Below are 16,639 nucleotides of genomic sequence, written 5' to 3' on the forward strand. Positions count from 1 at the left end.
GGAACTTGTTTTTCATTTGTGTATTTGTATGTGTCCTCTTTAATTTCTTTCTCTTCCTCTTCCTCCTCCTCTTCCTCCTCCTCCTCCTCCTCATCATCATCATCATCATCCTCTCCTTCTTCTTCTTCTTCTTCTTCTTCTTCTTCTTCTTCTTCTTCTTCTTCTTCTTCTTCTTCTTTTCTCTCTCTCTGTCTCTCTCTCTCCCCCCCCCACCCCCATTTATCTTTTTCTTTTTTTTTTCTAGCACTGGGGATTCAACTTATTGTGCATGCTAGACAGTTACCATACAACTGAGCTACATTCCCAAATCTTTTGTATTTGAAGCAGGGTCTTGCTCAAGTACTGAGACTGGCCTTGAGTTTGCAATCAGCCTGCCTCAGACTTCTGAGTAGCTGAGATTGCCAGGTGCGTACCACCACATCTGGTTCATTCATTTTTGAATAGTTTTCAATGTAGAGATTTTTGGTTGAATTTATTCCTAACTGTTTTGTGTTTTGTAGCTATTATAATAGCTATAAAATTATTATAATAGCTACAAAAAATATTATAATAAGAGATTATTTTTTAATTTCCTTTTCAGAGAGTTTGCTATTGGCATATAGAAATGTCACTGGTTTTATATGCCACAGTATACTAAAACTCATGGGTCTGGCAAGGGGCAAAGAGCAATTACAAAAATAAAGATGCAGATTCTGAAGATAAATCTGGGGTCAGATGGAGTGCTGCTCTCCGATGGAGAAGCAGATCTCAAGACTTACACAAGCAATCTTTATTTATATATGTCTCGTTATCAGGTTAAAGACTATGCAAGCATTATTTTTTGTATTCAGAAATGTTACAGAACTAGAAACATCTATACAGCTTGTCCATAATTGTAATCCACAGTTGCAATGTGCGATGTTAGGAGATTTGTGTAGCACTCAAGAAGGCCCATTGTTTACAGTTACTGTTAAACAGGCAGGCTCAGGAGTAGCAGAGTTAGTGAAACATTGTGGTTGTATAGCATGAGATTTCATTTATTCCCAGGGAAATATGTGCCTGAGATCAAGGTTGAAGCTGACAAGACTCTTGCACAAATCCTCAGCCATGAGGTCATCAGAGATCCCCAATCTCAGTCACTGCTTTCCCATTCTCTGTCACCACTGTGTGTGTGTGTGTGTGTAAAATAATGTCACTTTACAGAATTGCTTTATCACAAGCAACTTGGGAGGCTGAGTCAGTAGGATCACAAGTTCAAAGCCAGTCTCAGCAACTTAGCAAAGCCCTAATCAACTTAGTGAAACCATGTCTCAAAATAAAATTTTAAATAAAAACAGTCTGAGTTTGCAGCTTAGTGGTTAAGTGCCCCTGGGTTCCATCCCCAGTACCAAAACAAAACAAAACACAAAATTGGGTTATCAGTTCTAAGAGTCTTTTGGTGGAGACTTTAGGTTTTGCTATATATTAGTTTATGTTCTTATAAACAGGCACATTTTGAATTTTTCTTTCCAATTTATATGCTCCTTATTTTATGACTATGAATTTGAATACTATGTTAAATAAAACTGTTGGAATTGGACAGCCTTTTATTTCTCCATGTCTTAGAGAAAAAGTTTCAACTTTTTCTAATTCAGTCTGATCTGAGTAGTTGGTTTGTACACATGGACCTTATTGTGTTGGGGTAAGTTCAAGACATACCTACTTTGTTGAGAGTTTTTATTATGAAGGAATATTGGCATCAAAAAACAGGCAAGAAGACCAATTGGTATGGTTTAGATATTATTGGCTCCCCAAAGCTCATTGTGAGATAATGCAACAATGTTTAGAGGAAAAATGATTGTATATTGAGAGCCTTTACATAGTCAGTGAATTAATATCCTAATGGGATTACTGAGTGGAAATTGAAGGTGGGTGGAGTGTGGCTGGAGGAGGTGTGTCATTGGGAGGCATGCTTTTGGGGTATATATTGTGTATATGGCAAGTGGAGTCTCTCTGCTTTCTTATTATCATGTGATCTATTTACTTCCACCACACTCTTTTACCATGATATTCTCCCTGACTTTGAGCCCTGAGGAATGGAGCCTGCTGTCTTTGGATTGAGACCTCTGAAACTGTAAGCCCCCCAAAAAACTTTTTCTCTTTCAAAATTGTTCTTGTCAGGTCTTTAGCTGACTAACACAGAATTTGGTACTGAGAAGTGGGGTCTTTGCTGTGACCACGTGGTTCAGAAGCTTTTGGACCTTTTTGGAATTTAAGGGAAGAATTTTGAGATGTTTAGCATTGCAAGTAGGAATGTTTTAGATTGTTGTAAGCAATTAATGTTGTAAGATTAATGGCTAATTCTAGTGAGAGTTCAGATGACCAGAATGTCAATAGGAACATTGACAGTAAAGACAGGGCTTAAGAGGGTTCAGAAAAAGAAGACTTTATGGGAGTTTGGAATAGAGGCCATTTGTGTTATGTTCTGGCTGAGAGGTTGTCTGCATTTTGCTCATGTCCTGAGACTATTAGGCTGATTTTAAAAGCGAGGATTCCTTTAGCTGGTGGAAGAAATGTCTAGGCAGCATAGTATTCAGGAAATGGCATGGATGTTACTGGCAGTTTTTAGCTGAATTTATTGTGATAGGGTCAGAAAGCAGAACAGAAAGATTTGAAAACCTTGAACTTTAAAGGCAGGGGTAAAGTTGCCTAAGAAAGTTGCCATTGTTGAAGACATTATATCCACTAAAGAAATGCTAGACTATTTCCAGAGACAATAAGAAAGATGACTTGAGGACATCTCAGAAACTGGCAAGGTCATATCCATCTCAGACTCAAGGAAGTAAAAGTAAAAATTATCTTGAGGAGAGACCAGTAGGGTGCCTTTCTTGAAAAAGGAGGCCTAGGAAGTTTTTTCAACAAGCCCTGGAGGCTTGACTACTGCTCAAGATGGTGGCAGACCTTGGTGTCCATCACCGTGTTCTGCAGAAATGCAACAGACTGGAGTTCAGGAGTCATGGAGGCTTCTACCAAGATTTCAAAGAAAGGTATGGGTGGAAGGAAAATTTTGAGCAGGGTCAGAGTCCCTCCAGACACCCACTGCATGCAATGCATGGAGATATAAAAAGGAAGCCAAAGCTGCAATGGACACCCTCAAGTATAAGAAATGCCAATACCATGAAACATCCACTGAGGAAGCCTGCAGCAATCAAGGTGAGTCAAACCAACAGAAAGGCCACTTGGGCTGCAACCAACAAGGCCACAAGAGCGGAACTGAACAAGCCCTTTGGACAGAACATCATGCCATATGCCCCAGATGCCAGGTGTGGAACTACAGAACTTGTTTGCTAAGCAAAATTTCAGTCATGCTGAACTCTCTGTACATTTATATATTGGATACTTATACATCACTTTTGATTTTTACAGGAGCTCATGATGCAAGTTTGTCCTGAATATCAAGAGATTTTGGACTTGGACTTTTGGGAACTTTTCAACTTTTGTGACCGTGGAGACTCTTAGAAATAGACTATATGTATTTTACATTGTGAGATAAGAATTAGCTTTTGAGGGCCAGGGATGGAATGGCATAATTTAGATATTAGGTGTCCCCCAAAAACTCATATGTGAAACAATAAAAGCAAACTGGAGCAGGTAGGGTGTGGCTCCAGGAGGTGGGTCATTGGGGGTGTGTCATTGGGGTATATATTTTGTATCTGGCAAGTGGAGTCTCCTTCTGCTTCCTGATTATCATATGAGCTGCTTCCCTCTACCACACTCTTCCACCATGATGTTGAGCTCCCTGCCCCAAAACACAAAATTTCCTCTTATAAAATTGTTCTTGTCAGGTCTTTTAGTCACAATAGCAAAAAAAAGTTAACAAAAAAAAAACAATGGAACAGAATAGAAGATATAAAACCAAAACCACAAAGATATACAGTCATCTGATACTCAAAAAGGTGCAAAAAAGATAGGTTAAAGAAATGATGATCTTTTCAACAAACACTGCTGGGGGAAACTGGATATCCATATGTAGAATAGTGAAACTAGATTCCTACTTTTCACCCTGACAAAAGTCAACTCAAAGTGTATCAGATGCCTAGGAATTAGACCAGACACTGCAACTGCTAGAGGAAAACATAAAGTCAACACTCCTATACTGAAGCAGGCACCAATTTCCTTGACAAAACCCCTAAGACTCAAAAAATAAATCCAAGAATCAGTAAGTAGGATGGCATCAAATTAAAACTTTATGCAAAAAAGGAACAATTAAGAGCATTAAAAGAGAGCCTACAGAATGGGAGAAAATGTTTGCCAGCTACTCCTCAGACAGGGGATTAATGTCCAAAATATATAAAGAACAAAAAACTTATCACAAAGGAAAAATCCCAATCAATAAGTGGACAAAAGAACTAAACACATATTTTTCAAAAGAAGAAATATAAAAGGCCAACAAATACATGAAAAAAATGTTCAACATCTCTTGCAAAAAGGAGAATGGATATCAAAGCAACATTGAGATTTTATTTTACTCAATTTATAATGGCAATCATCAAGAATGCAAATAATAATAAATGCTGGCAAGAATGGTTACACTGAAGCCAGATCTGCCTCACCAACCTGCACAGGAACCAGGGCCCAGAGTAGGTCTGAGTCCATCCTGACATGCCTAAACCAGGACCACCTCCACCCACTGGCAGACCCCCCACCAAAGCTCAGGCCTTGCCCAGATCAGCCTTGCCAACCTTCATAGGAGCCAGTAGACTTGAGTCCACCACACCACCACCACCACCTGGGAGCCCAGGTCTAAAAGTTAGCCCAAAATGCTATTTGAATGAATCAATAAATCTGATTAAATAAACTATGGCATAAAAGTACTGTTTCTTTCCTCCCTGCACCTTATTCTTATTTCCCTATTTCAAAAACTTCAAAATCACTGTCACTATTTAAACTGAATCAGAATCTCAGATACCAACAGTTAGCATTTACATTCAATATTCCATTTTCCTTTATTTTAACCAAAGATATTTTTCAGTAACTTAGCAAAAATTCAGTTCTAACCAAGAAAAAGCAATGCTCTGTTTATACATTAATATCATAAACATGTTTACATTTGAGATTTCAATATTCCTTCTCTGAAAAGGACAGATCATGGAAAGCTATATTTAGGGTCATGTGGAGATTACACCCACTGAAAGTCCACTGTTGACTTCTCAGAAAGCTCAAAGATCAGAATCATTCACAGAGTAATCTTTCAAGCAGGTTCAGTTGTCAGCAAGTAGAATTCTCTTTGCCAAATATTTCTGTAACTTTACTGAATTTGTCTTCCTATCTAAACCCAAAGGCTCTGAGGAGATCTTTCCATTATTTTGCAGCGGTGAGACAGAACCCCTCAAGGAGAAAATTGAATGGGGATCAACACCACATTACAGGTCTTGGTGAGAGGAAGCATTTTCTCTTTCTGAATTTACCTCCATAAATTTATTCCTTTAGGTGATCCCCTGTTCAGCCTCAATGTCCTTTGACGAGCTCTTGGATCAAGCTGGAGGCCTGGGGAGATTCCAAATCTTTCAGCTAGTTTTCTTCTGTATCACCAACCTCCTAACATACCCTCATTTTGTACTGGAGAACTTCACTGCAGCAATTCCTGATCATCGCTGCTGGGTTCAGATTCTGGACAATGACACTGTCTCTGGTAATGACACTGGGACCCTCAGCCAAGATGCCCTCCTGAGGATTTCCATTCCACTGGACTCAAACTTAAAACCAGAGAAATGCCGTCGCTTCATCCATCCCCAGTGGCAGCTCCTTCACCTCAATGAAACTGTCACCAATACAACTGAGCCAGACACGGAGCCCTGTGTCGATGGCTGGGTATATGACAGAAGCTACTTCCCCTCCACCATCATAACTGAGGTAAGGTGCCTCATCCAAATATACTGTTTGTATGATCAAAGAGCTTGGAGGTAATGCCAAGAAGAAGCTTGCTTTATACATTTAGTCCCCAGATGTGTACTGTAATTAAAACTTTCTTCCTTCCTTCTGCAGGTAGCAATTGCTTATCTACACTACAATGCTGTTGAGAATATATAGTATGGGAGTTAATGAATTTAACCTATAATTATCATTTAATCTAGTGAAGAATATCTATAATTTTAAAAGTGATCGAATATTTTACTGTCAGTGGTTCTCAATACTTGCTGAAAAACTGACACTGAGCAAATAAATCAGAATCTCTGGGCACAGGCAAGCCCTCGAGTTTTTGATGTTCTTTAAGTGATTCAATGTGTGGCCAAGGATGAGAGATATTATAGTAATTGAAGTATGGACTGCTAAGAAAAGTCAAAGGCAGGACCCTAAGTCACTTAGATGATGAGAAAAAAATAAAGTTTCAAATTTTTGGTATCTGAAATTTCTTAAAATGTGTTTTTATATGTTTTAAATTGTAGTAGCCAAAGAATTTGTATAAGTTAATAGAATAAAGGGAGTTGATGTCCTGAAGGTAAAAATGAATAAAGACATGTAGAAAAAAGGTACAGAATATTGGAAGGTTATGAGGCAAGAGAAAGGCAAGTGCACTTGAAGGGCTGAAATAAGTGGAGGAAGGGCGACCAGGGGAGAGTGACTGTAGGTGAAGCTGGAGATCGGGCAGGATCCACAAAGCAGAGGATCACATACATCATATGTGGAAGTTTTTCCACGGAGTGCAAAGATTTTTAAAGACTTAAAATCTTCTAAAACTCCATTGTGCTTTTTTGATTCTCTTCCAGTGGGACCTGGTTTGTGAATCCCAGTCATTAAAACCAATGGTTCAAACTCTGTTTATGACTGGGTCACTGTTGGGAAGTCTGATATATAGCCTTCTTTCAGACAGGTGAGTGTCACCCCACTTTCTTTTGAACTGTTGGTCAGATTAAGTTTTCAGTAAGTATTCATTCCTTTATTTAAGAAATCTTGCTGAGCTCTCTAGGCTCTGAACTGTGTACTGGCCTCACTTTCTGACTCTAGGAAACTACAATCAAATACTAGTGCTTGATACATAAACTGGAAGTTACAATTTGTTGTGAAAAATTCACTGTGCTGCATTAAGGAGGATAGAAAAGGTCATGTAAATCATATCAGTTTCAGGAAGTAATCTGCAGAGCCAATGCAGAATGTGAGGTGTATGAGTAAGAGTTAATTCAACAAAGGGAGAGGAAGGAGAGTTGCATGTTTAAAAGTATGTTCCTGGCCTTGGCAATATTCTGAACCACCTAGACCCTATAAATGAGTACAGATATTTTTATACTGTTCATCATTTCACACATGCAGTCTAGGCACACATACAGAGAATAATCACCATTATAAAATCTGAGGGTTGAGTAGCACCGTGGGCCTGATGGGATGGTAAATCACTGGACCTTTAACCTGGATGATGGTCCTTGTGAAGTGACTTTAATAGGTAATTTTTGTAACCAGTAAAGGTAATTATTAATAATTTAGGATAGAGGACAGTAAAGAAATATCAATACACCCCAGTGATATCAAGTAGTTTAAACCTGCCTATTTTAATAACTCATCATGTGTGCCATTCTATATCACTGTAACTGAACAGGTGTTGTTCTCTCACAAGATCACTCAAGTTTTCCAGTCTTGATGTCTTTCTTTTTCAGATTTCAAACACACCCAAATTTATTTATTATGTTCAATGCAATATCCATCTATGCCTTTATTCCTTTTTCAATAGCATTTACTTTTACCCTAAGATAGGTCTTTTCTTTCTACCCATCTACAATATCTTTAATGGCTTGGGCAAAAATTCTTTTCCCTGTGTATCCCCATTCATGTTCATGAATTCCCATTAGTCTTCAATCCCATCCTTCACCACAGAGAAATGTTTCATGTGTTTACTATTTACATTTGTACATGCCAGAAAATATGTAATATGTTTGAGTATGCTGGTATTTAAATCTATATAAAATATACCATGTTCTTTGGCCAATCTCTTTCTTACTTTCTATTCATTCACCACTAAGTTCCTTTAGGTCTATTTGTATCTCCATGTATCTAGTCTTTTGTTTCAAACTACTCCAGAGCTCTCCATGATGAGCCCACAACACTTTTTCCTATTCTCTTTTCCAGTGTTATTTTGATTCCCACATCATTCCTAAAACCACACCTAACTCTAATATTAACATTGCAATGTATGTCCTCTTTACTCTGAAAATTTTTTTAATAATAAGCTTTAATTTTGTGGTACTTGGAATTGAACCCAGGAGCACTCCACCACTGAGGATTCCAGCCTTTTTTTTATTTTTTATTTTATTTTTTTAATTTTTTATTGTTGGTTGTTCAAAACATTACAAATTTCTTGACATATCATATTCCACACTTTGATTCAAGTGGGTTATGAACTCCCACATTCACCCCATACACAGATTGCAAAATCACATCAGTTACACATCCATTGATTTACATATTGCCATACTAGTGGCTGTTGTGCTCCGCTGCCTTTCCCATCCTCCACCATCCCCCCTCCCCTCAGCCTTTTTTTTAAAAAAAAAAAAAATGTTTTTTTTTGAGACAGGGCCTTGCTAACTTGAGGCTGACCTTTAACCTCAGCCTTCTGAGTCACTGGAATTACAGCCAGGAACCACCCCATGCCTGGCAATAAGCTTTAATTTTTTACATCAGTTTTTGGTATAAAGAAATATTGAGTCTGAAGTACAGAGAGTTCCCAATAACCCCTCCCACAAACAAACTCACATATTATTAACATCTTACATTAGTGTAATATATTCATTATAACTGATAGACCAATATTTATATGGTATTGACAAAAGTACATAGGTTACCATCGGTTACAGAACCTTTGTGTTACATGGCTTTAGTTGTTTTGGCAAAAGTATAACATCAAGTAGGCACCCTCCAAGTATCTCCCTAAAAATTCTCTGTGCTCTACCTGCTCATATCTCCTTCTGACGCTCCAGTAACCATTACCATGAGAATTTATTTACTTTACTTATTGTGTTTTCATTTCTCAGTTTTCCAGTGATTGTTTCATCATGTCCTCAATCATGACTTGTAAAAAGACAGTTCTATTCTGAATTCTATCATACAAGTTTAGTAACAATGTATGTTGCATGAACCTACATTTGTTACAGAAGGTAACATATTTCATAAGATTTTTATGACTTAGACTGCTAAAGTAACAAATATTATACACAAATATTTTCAGCTGAATTTTTGTCCATATATTAATGTTTTAGTCAGCTTTTTTGCTGCTGTGATTAAAGGGCTGAACCAGAACAACTGTAGGGAAGTAAAAGTATATTTGAAGGCTCACGGTTTCAGAGGTCTTATTTCATAGAAAGCAGGCTCCATTCCTCAGGGCTTGACATGAGGCAGAATATCATGGCCGAAGAGTGTGGCTGAGGGAAGCAGCTCACATGGTGATCAGAAAGCAGAGAGAGACTCCACTCACCAGATAAAAATATATATACTCCATAGCCATGCCCATAATGAACCACTTCCTTCAGCCACACTCTGCCTGCCTCCCGTTATTACCCAGTAAATCCCACCAGTGATTATTTTAATTAGGTCATTTCTCCTCTGAACCTCCTTACATTGTCTCACAGATGAACTTTTGAGGGACACCACACCTAAACCATAACAATTAATATTGCTGAAAATTTAGTATCAGCTCATGGAACTTGGTCCAAGTTAACTCCAGAATGAGCCCATTCCCTGCAGCTCCATGACACAAATATTTCTCATTATTTTTGTGTAATCTGCCCTTCTGTTTCTTATTCTCTATCTCTCCTCTTTCTCTCCTCTGTGGACCTCTTATCACTTCCTGTAATAAAGGGAATGGTTGCCAGGTTGCCTTCTGAAACACATTTCCCAAGACCTTTGGACACCTCCCATATTTTCTCTTCTTGATATGGCTCCACATGGCATCAAGGTCCTCTTATGCCATGTGCTTTTATGCTCATTCTGGCATCACTCGCAGATGAACCGACAGGGATGCTTACATCTGTGATTTTCGTTGTTGGCTAGTATTGTGATTCCACCAGACCTCAAGTACAATGTCCTACTTGTTAAACATTTACACTAAATCTCAAGTTATTTTCTTTTGTTGTTTTCTCCATATTATTTTTGTTCTAAAATAAGCTTAGCTGTTTTCCAATCTTTCTTAGGTTTGGGCGGAAGGTGGTCTATCTACCAGTGGTGCTTACTCCAGCTGGGCATCATTGACACCACTGGAGCCTTCGCCCCCACCTTCCTCATTTACTGCATATTACGCTTCTGGGCTGGGTTGTGTGTCACGACTATTACGGCAAATGCTTTTTCTCTTAGTAAGTCAATAATTTGAGACCTTAATTTTGTCCATGCCTGAATTGACTGTTAAATCAATTATGTACATGTTTTCTTCCAGTGTCAGAATGGTCAACATCCCAAAGGAAGTCTGTGGGAATAGTCCTGATGATGTCTTCCTACAGTATCAGGCAGATGTTCCTTGGAGGACTGGCTTTTGCCATTCGAAAGTGGTACACATTGCACCTGGCTGTGTCTATACCCTTGCTTGTCCTCCTCTTGCCCTCCAGGTATGAACAGTCTCCCCATTCTTTCCAAGGGAGGCCAACATGAGAACATAAGGGTTGTGTCACTGGGTATTTATATGGTCCCAATACTGGTCCTAAGCCATGTCCCCATTAACACCCATTTTGCCATTCAAGATGGAAGAGATGAAATAGAAAGGAAGTTTGAATGGAGATTGGCAATTTGCAGTCACCATTTTTGCATACTAGGCACAAAATTATCATGAAATAATTGCAATAGAAAAAAATCAAAAATTTTATTATACTTTCATGAGTGCAGAATAATAATACATAAGAGTGGGGATCATTGTGACATACTGAAAAATGCACATAACATAAAATTCATTTCCCAGTGTCTCTCTTTCCCCTGCCCTCCTCCCTCCCTCTGAATGTCTTCCTCTACTCGTCTGGTCTCTCTTCTTCATGTTTACTTTCTTAATTGGTGCACTATGATTATATATAAAAGTGGGATTCATTGTGATTTGTTCATACATACACATAGGACAATTTGGTTAATTTCCATACCCAGTATTTCTCCTTGGCATCTCTTCCTCCCTCACCCTAGACTCGTCCTTTACTATACTGTTCACCCTTCTATTCTCATGAGCTCCTTTCATTTTATTCCTTTTATCTGTCTACCTTCCACATATGAGAGAAAACATTCAGTCTTTGACTTTCTGAGTCTGGCTTATTTCACTTAGCATTATGCTGTCCATTTACCTGCAAATAACATAATTTCATTCTTCTTTATGGCTAAATAAAACTCCTTTGTGTATATGTACCATGTTTTCTTCATCTGTTCATCTGTTGATGGACACCAACAATGGTTGCATAACTTGGCTATTGTGAATTGCCCTGGTATAAACATTGAAATGCGTGTATCATTATAGTATATGATTTTGTGAAGACTGGAACAGCTGATCATATGGCGGTTCCATTCCCTAGTCTGTTGAGGAATCTCCGTACTGCTTTCCAAAGTGATTTTACCAATTTGCAGTCCCACCAATGATGAACATTATTTTAGTCAACTTTTTCACTGCATTTCACTTTTAGTCATTTTCACTGTGACTAAAAGACCCACCAGAAAAACTGTAGAGGAGGGAAAGTTTATTTGAGTGCTTACAGTTTTAGAGTTCTTAGTCCATAGAAAGCTAGATTCATCCCTCAGTGTTCAAGGTGAGGCAAAACATCATGCAAGGAGAGTGTGATGGAGGCATGTGGCTCACATGATGATCAGAAAGCACAGAGATACTCCACTCTCCAGATAAAAAATGTGTACCCCATAGCCACACTCCCCAAGGACCACTTCCTCCAGCCACACCCACTTGCCTCCAATTATCATTCAGTTGATTCCATCAGGGATTAATTTATTGATTAGTTTAAAGCTATAACCCAATCATTTCTCCTCCAAACCTTCTTGCATTGTTTCACATGTGAGCTTTTGGGGGACATCATATCTAAAGCATAACAAATAAAATGCACCATGTTCTTTGACCAATCTCTTTCTTACTTTTTGTCATTCACCACTAAGTTCTTTTAGGACTACTTATATATCCATGTATCTAGTCTTTTGTTTCAAACTACTCCAGAGCTCTCCATGATGAGCCCACAACACTTTTTCCTATTCTTTTTTCTAAAGCATAACAAACGTATTCCTTTCTCCCCATGACATTGCAAGTGTTTATTATTATATTCCTGATGCTTGACAATCTTACTGGGGTGAAATGAAATCTCAGTACAGTTTTGATTTGCAAGTCCATAGTTGTTAAGGATGTTGAACATTTTTTTCACATATTTAATTGCCAGTTTGTATTTCTTCTTTTGAGAAATGTCTATTTAGTTCTTTTGTCCAAAGTTTGATTTGGCTATTTGTTGAGGTTTTTTTAAGTTTTTTGAGTTCTTTATATATTTTTTTATATTAATGCCATGTTGAAAGAGTAACTGGCAAATATTTTTCTCCCATCTCTAGGATCTGTCTTCATGCTTTTATTTCATGAGCTCATTATTTTATTCCTCTTTCTTCTATAGTTTCCACATATGAAAGAAAACATTCAATCCTTGACTTTCTGAGGCAATTCTGTAGGCTCTTTCTTCATTTATTTTTTAAAGGAGAGAGAGAGAGAGAGAGAGAGAGAGAGAGAGAGAGAGAGAATCTTTTTTGTAGATGGACACAACACAATGCCTTTATTTTTATGTGGTGATGAGAATCAAACCGGGTCTCGCCCATGGTAGGCGAGCACTCTAATGCTAAGCCACAATCCCAGCCCCTTTCTTCATTTCTTGACAAAGAATTCTACATCTGGAAAAAAATGTATACAAATAAATATCTTTTCAAGTACTTGTATACATTCTTTGGATAAATGCCTACTCCAATTTTGGCCCTTTTTTGAATTGTTTGATTTTTGATGTTGCTACTGACTTTTGGGTGTTCTCTATATATTCTGAATTTTAATCCCTTTCAAATATATAATCCCTAAGTATCTTACTCATCCTTTATATTACCTTTTTAAATCTGATGAGAATTTCTTTTGGTGCAAAAATTTAATACTTTTTCATGGGTCAAATTTGCCTCCCATTTTGGTGGTGTATCCTGTGCTTTTGATGTCCTATCCAAGATATCATGCCCAAAGACAATGCCATGAGTATTTGTCCTGTTTTGTTCTAATTTTGTTTTAGTATTGGGTTTCACATTTAGGTCTTTCATTCAATTTGAGTTAATTTTTCTATATGGCATTAGGCAAGAATCCATCTTCATTCTTCTTTATGTAGATATCAAGTTTTCCCAGCCTCATTGTTAAAAAGACTGTCATTTCTGACCACCCCCCATTGAACTGTCTTTACATTCTTGTCAAAAATCATTTGGCCATACATGTGAAGATTTGTTTCAAGGTTCTCTACCCTATCCTACTAGTACGTCTTTATGTATGCCTGTACCATGTTGTTTTGATTACTGATGCTTTATAGTACGTTTTGAAATCAGAAAGTGTGAGTCCTATAACTCTATCCATTTTCAAGAATATTTTGGCCATTCACAGTCCTTTGAGATTTCATACAAATTTTAGAATATGTTTTTCTATTGCTACAAAAATCATCATTAGTGTTCTGAAAGGAAGAGCATTAAATTTGTAGATCACTTTCTATAGTATTGATATCATAATGATATTGACTTACAATCCATGAACATGAGATGAATAGCCATTAGTTTTATCTTTTCTTTCTTGTTTTCAGCCACTTTTTGCAGTTTTTATTTTATAAGTCCTTGGTTAACTTGTAATATTTTATTCTGATTGTTGATATTGTAAATGGAATTGTTTGTAATTTTCTCTTCAGGTTGTTCACTGTTATTGTATATAAATGCAACTGACATTCTATGTTGACTTTGTATTCTGCTATTTTGCTGCATTTCCTATTCACTATTTAAAATAGCTTTTTTCTGGAATCTTCAGGATTTTTCACATGGAAGACCATATAATCTGCAAACAGATAATTATACTTCTACCTTTTTTACTTAGATGCCTTTTATTTCTTTTCCGTGCCTAATTAATCAGTCTGTAACTTTCAGTACTATGTTGATAATAAGTGGTGAAAGTGAACACACTTGCCTTTTTTCTGATGAGAGAAAAAGCTTTTAGTTTTTACCATTGGGTCTGATGCTCACTACATAGGACTCTATAAAAACATTAATTTATGATATTTGAATTATATATCAAAATAAAAATTGAAATGCAAATGAATGATTTATGCCATTTGATTCTTGTTTATTGATCTCTATAATTATTTTAACACACTAATGGCCAGATATGTCCCTTATCTTAGTGAAAGCCCAGGCCAGTTGAAGAGGAAAATTTGGTTAGAAATTACACTGCCATAATAAGAAAGTATGTATAAATGAAAGGGTAAAGAAATCTCAAATTAAAGGTTGTATAGAAAATAAGTAGTTGAGCATTTACTGTACCTTCCTTGTCTTCTTTAATCAGGAAGCTGGTGGAGTCCTTCCGGTGGCTGATTGTCAGAAATCAGCTAGAAAAGGGTGTAAAGGAATTTAGAAGAATTGCACACATAAATGGAAAAAAGAATGCTGAAGAGACCCTGACCATAGAGGTGATCTGGAAGGGGGACTGGGATGAAATGACATGACCTCATAATCACACTAGGCTGGATCTCTGTGTCCCTGGAGTGACTACAGGCCCTAAATGGGAATTCTGTGAGTGAGATCTTACATCCCTGTCCTGGTTCTCCATGGATTCATCCTTGTAGAGAGGCAGCATTGAAAAAAATGTATCTTTGCTTTTGTCATGTATTTGGACATAGATGTTGCAATTTGCTGATGGAAGTACACTAATTCTACACTAATTCATTTCTCGTTATTTAAATAAATCATGGTCCATTTTAAGGGAAATCAGAAAGCCAATAATAGAGTAATTGAACATGCAAAAGATAGCATTAAAATTATTACTTTAATTCCATCCATTTATTCAGTAACTCAATAAATATTTAGTGTGCAACAAATATGACTCATATGCTCTTCTACAAAATACATGCATGACAGTAAAATATAAAAAAGTTCTCCCCCACTTCTGTTGACATTAAATATTGTTCTCATTAGAAAGTACTAACATTGCACCTCTGTGAAAACTCTCCCTTCCACCCTGAAGTTTCCTTCCTCATGACTAGGAGCCACATTCTCATGTGGCTCATTCAAGAATACTCTCATTAACTCATTTAAAAAACTTATGCATCTATTGTGTGCCCGCATGTTAATATATATTAATGGAAATGAATCAGAATCTTTGCCTTTAAGGACTTACATCTTAATATAGGACCCCAAAATTAAGAGACAATTACAAAAAGGGTGTTATGGCAAGTCACATCAAAAGAATTTTTGAGAGAACAGTGAGGAAGTAATCACATTAACTTTAATGGGCCAAAAAGTATTAGGGGTTAACTGATAAAAAGGAAGCTAAAAAACATTTCAGGCATCATACAAACTGCTTGTTAGAGGGACAACTGATAGACTCTCGCACATTAGCCCTGAAAGAAAGCAAATGCCCTATAGGATAAAATGTTGATAAAGAAAAACACAAAGAATAGCTTCTCTGACTACAACATTATTCCATCCTTCTGATCCACTAAATAAATTGACACATGCTCAATGTCCCCAAAAGTCTTATTTTATTATAGCATGTGCTTGAAGTCCATTATAATTGTTTTTTACTGCTAGAAATTGAACCAAGGGTTTCACACTTGATAGGAGATAATATAACTAATTATTAGTTATAATATAACTAAATAGAACAAATAAAACATAAAAAAGAAAGATCAAATCTCAATCAAACAATAGGACTTCTGGGATACTTAGATGTATTTTCTCTCAGCCATTTCAGGAATCCAAAGTAGAGAAGAACTTATGTCAAAGATGTTTTTGGTGTGTTACAATTTTTTTTGCAAACCCCAGTGAATTCATAGCAAGTCCACAATATTTTTTAGCAATATTTGTCAGAAAAAACATTGCCAACTTGACTGGAGGGAACAGAAATAGTATCAAATGAGAAAGGCTCCCAAAAATGCTACCACTGAGAAGTTAGCTGGGAACACATTTTAGAGGCAAATATGTTTGTATCCTTCATGAAAGAAAAGAAAATTCAGTTGGAGCCAAGAGGCAAGAGGTTGTGAGTGAGAGCCAAATTGTTTCAATTTTCCAAGCCTTGAGACCTACTTGCACAATTTCTAACCTTTGCCTAGCTTGATTTCATAATTGCTATGGAATATTTTTTGTCTCAAATCTCCTTTTTGAACAGGAATGCCTACAGTAGTTATTCTATGCTTGTATCATCGGTATATGTTGGATAAGTTTGGGACAAGTGTTGTCTCTTTAGTTTCATGGATTTACAAATACAGGTTCTAGGATTAGAGAACAACACATTAGTAGTCTCATCCACACTTGAGCCTCATTTAAGTGTTAAGGTTCTGGGGGTCAGGGTATTGATACAAGCATAGTGGGCAGGGGCAGTTCTCTGAGTTCGGATCTTCCTGAGATCTTGAGAAACTTTGCACCTGAGATGCTGTATATGTTAATTATCGAATTTTTCCATGTATACAAAACA

At 37.0% G+C, this 16,639-nt stretch overlaps 1 pseudogene; it reads left to right on the plus strand.

The window, feature by feature from the left end:
- The first annotated feature begins 5,469 nt into the window (after positions 1–5,469).
- LOC139706857 (steroid transmembrane transporter SLC22A24-like) overlaps positions 5,470–16,639 on the plus strand; it is a 28,968-nt pseudogene continuing 17,798 nt past the window's right edge.

This window comes from Marmota flaviventris, chromosome 9 (genome assembly GCF_047511675.1).
Source record: "Marmota flaviventris isolate mMarFla1 chromosome 9, mMarFla1.hap1, whole genome shotgun sequence".
Lineage (NCBI taxonomy): Eukaryota > Metazoa > Chordata > Mammalia > Rodentia > Sciuridae > Marmota > Marmota flaviventris.